Source organism: Oculina patagonica, unplaced genomic scaffold (genome assembly GCF_052425735.1).
Source record: "Oculina patagonica isolate OP01 unplaced genomic scaffold, crgOcupat unplaced1606, whole genome shotgun sequence".
In the NCBI taxonomy this organism is placed as follows: domain Eukaryota; kingdom Metazoa; phylum Cnidaria; class Anthozoa; order Scleractinia; family Oculinidae; genus Oculina; species Oculina patagonica.
The window spans coordinates 1-3,693 of NW_027557637.1; the positions used below are offsets into that span (position 1 = coordinate 1).

General features: G+C 38.3%; 1 long non-coding RNA gene across 1 annotated transcript; it reads left to right on the forward strand.

The window, feature by feature from the left end:
* The first annotated feature begins 220 nt into the window (after positions 1 to 220).
* LOC144639989 (uncharacterized) lies at positions 221 to 3,413 on the forward strand. The gene is made up of 3 exons (XR_013568255.1): positions 221 to 307; positions 1,846 to 2,060; positions 3,303 to 3,413. It is a non-coding gene; the product is annotated as an uncharacterized LOC144639989 (long non-coding RNA).
* The last annotated feature ends 280 nt before the right edge of the window (positions 3,414 to 3,693 follow it).

Here is a 3,693-nt window from a genome sequence, read left to right on the forward strand (position 1 = left end):
TAAAATACTTAGTTTATAATTATCAATCTGTAATTAACCAGCTGGCAAATATAGAAAGGCTATTTTAAATTCCTAAGCATTTACGGCCGTTAATTTACCTTTATCAACTTCTACTTGATGATGAAACTGCAATTCAACAGAAGAAATTGAAATTGTTTTTGTATTGTACAGGAAACTTAAGTTACTTTTATTTACTGGCTTCAAAAGCTCGTTAATTTTACTTATCTATGTCTTTTGTAGGCTTGGACTTGACATATAGAGTACAATCTCATTTGAAAACTTTGTCAACCACTTCCAGGATAATGAGGTTGGTGTTTCAATAACTTCAAAAAATATTTTAGTTTTTAGTTGACATTTTCTTACAATGTATGGTTTGCTGTCAATAAGTAACCTTATTCTTACCATTTTTTTGCGAGTGCTACCTGTAATTTTTGCCATACAAAATAATCGCAAAATTTAATATGCGTGGAAAAAAGTTTTATAAATGTTTGGAGCTTCAACTAACTACAAGTATCCTTGAGAGTATCTTTTCATCTTGTTTTCAACTAGCATTCTTTCCCTTATTATTGTTTTCTTAGGATTGTAAATTGGACAAAACCTCTTTAGTACAGTCACCAAAGTCTCCGCTTGCAGGCTTCTTGTAATTTCATTGAACCAGACCTTTGTATATTTCCAGTAGTTCCTTACTCTTTGGCGAAATTTACTAGTAATATACGTTTGCTTTAATTTTTCTTGCAATCGCAAAATCATTACTCTCAGAATTCAGCTCCTGAATTTTTCATGAAATTACTCAGGTACTGAAATTAGGAAGAATACTTGGTATTATATAATTAATCCTACGGGGCCTGGGCCCGATTCATAATCTGCACGGAATTTTTTTTTTTTTTTTTTGTCGGTAAATCGATCCAGACCCACGCGGCCCAGCCGGCTCTTCTGTCACGGTCACGCAAGATTCAATATTTATTAGCGATCAGCCGATCACTCGCGTTTAACACGAACACTCTGCTCTCTGAAATGTATAATTTTGTTTCATACCATATTTTACAAGAAGAGAAGGCTGAATATAATCACATAGCGAAAACCAAGACCGCTTGGACATGTCCAAGCTATTTGAAACTACCACTACGTCAGACCCCTGTCACGCGATCTCTCGCTTGTAGCTATAAATAATCATTCACCTATTTTCTGTTTGAATACTCTGCGCTCTGTTTGTGTGAAATATTTATTGTTGTGTTACTCAAGCGTTTGGCTCGGAGCGAGTGCAAGTCGTACACTTTACTTGGAATGTGTTAAATATTGCAAAACGACGCATTATTTTCTGGATACCCCAATTTTTGTTTTGAGTTTACGTTTTTTTTGAGAATCGAAACGTTATCGAAACGTAAGTTGCAAGCTCAGCAAGACTGGCCAAAGCACGGGATACACGTCATCGCGCCAGCGGAATCTGTAAAAGCTTATGGGAAGACGCTAAACGGAGAAACACAATGGGATGGCCTTAGTCTACTCTTTATTTTGGCGTGATTTGGCTTTCTTTTAAATGAACTGGTTTGGGTTTATTTTACTGAACATTCGGAATAAAATAAATATTTGCATGCGTAAGCAGGCGCTTTTCCGGCTAGGCATGTGGCTATGACGTGGTAAAGGAAATTCATGTCACGTTCACTCCGTGACTAACGTAAAGGTCAGGTGGTCGAAAATTACCCGCACGATTCTAAACTGCTTGCAGTTCTTGTTATAAATAGGTCACCTTTAATTATAAAATGGCTCGTTTTTTATATAAAGCTTGGAGAAAAGCAAAAGCTGTTTCTAGCTTCTTGTTTGTTTTTTTGTTTTTTTTTTCTACAGTTGCTCACTAAGGAATGGGTGGATCCAGTGGTCAGACCAACTTCACAATCCAGCAATCTTATGAACCTCCCAGCTAACAGACTACGACAAAGGCAGAGAGAGCTTGCAATGGAACAGAAGCATGCAGCACTCACTCAAGGACGGAAGAAAACTCCACCTAAATTCTTCTCTGCCCTAGAGGTTTTTCCTCAGCTAAAAAGAAGAGTTCAGCAAGGGTGAGATAAAAAAAATATATATCAATTTTCCTTACTAATCACTAATCTTTTCAGCCATTATTTTTAGGTTGCTCAAATACTCTTCTCCTCTAGAACATTTTACTTACCCTGTAAAAATAAACACAACATTCCTTTTTGATTTGGAGCCAGTATCACTCGCAAGGGGGGGGGAGTTTTTGAAATTTTCCATCAAGCATTCCCATCATCACTCGCCAGGCTATCACTGTCGCTACCACATTCACCGAAATCAAAATGCTCCAAATTATACCTTAGTGAGAACTGAGGCCCTGTTAGGGGGGTCTTTATGTCCCCCGTCTGAATTTCAAATCTTTTCACGTCGCAATTTCAAAAGGTTTGCATGTCGCTGTCGGAATTTCGAATTCTCTCACCCATATAGCCACTGATAATATCGGTAATGTTTGAGTCCGGAATGTATAACACAAAATAAGCATTTTTAGTAATTCTGTCGCCCAAATATCCCCTATTCTTGTATGTCTTAATTATATTTGTTGGCAAAGAGTGAGATTTTGACTCTGATCTGGGACAGCGTAGCGGTTTTTGTAAGGCTGAAGGAGTCACCTTCCTAGGGGGGTCTGGGGGCATGCTCCCCCAGAGCAATTTTGAAAAACTGAAGTAGCTAAGAGCGCTGTTTTCCTTTATTCTGAGCGGGTATAGAGAGAACATGGAGTGAATTATTTTCAGAATGATGGATCATTATGTAGTTTCTTAACGGCAGCATGCCTGCGTAAGATTGCATTCGTTCATCAATGCACGGAGAATGGTCTTTACAAAGTGCAAGAAGGAACATAAAAGGGTAAATCTGCAAATGTCGCTGTCGATTTTGCTTTTTTCTTTGTCGCTGTCGTAATTTCACGGGAGCATCTCGTCGCTCGTCGTCATTTCAACTCCTTCATGTCGCCGTTTCAGAGCCGTGTCACCCGTCGGAATTTACCCTTACAGGGCCTCTAGAGACAAGCAGAATTCATAAGCTTCCTATAAGCCAATACATCACTAGCCTACATCAAACCTGTATGCCCTCAGCAGTTTTTGTCTTCTTCTTTAAAATGTTCTGATACAGCAAAGATGCAGGCCATTGTTCTCTTTGAATGAAGGAAAGTAATGCCATACATGTGTGTATTTGAAATTACAGCTGCAACTGCTTAAAATAGTAATGAAATACACTGTATAGGATACTGGGATGTTAAACTGTTATTTATGAACCAAACTAATATTCTTTTTCAGGACACTGTCATATGCAAAAATACTTCCTCCATCTTGTTTTGATGTTGATGGTATGGTACTAAAGCCCCAACTGAGGACTGCTTTACAGAGTTTTTAGGCTACCAAATGCATGAGGAAAAAGGGGTGATAGGAGCAGGTTGAGGATAGGCAAGTCCAAATGCATAAATTATATATTCATTTTGCATTGCCCAAGATCCGGAATGAAGCAATGACCGGTACTCTCTTGCAGTTTTCTGTTATATTAATTTACATAATTTTCCATAAATTAGCATCAGTTCACGAAAATTTACAGCACCTTTTCCGAATTGTTCCCACAGATAAGCCGCACCCCTGCTTTTGAGCGAAAATTTTTGGCAAAAAGGTGCGGCTTATCTGCCGGTTTTTACGGTAC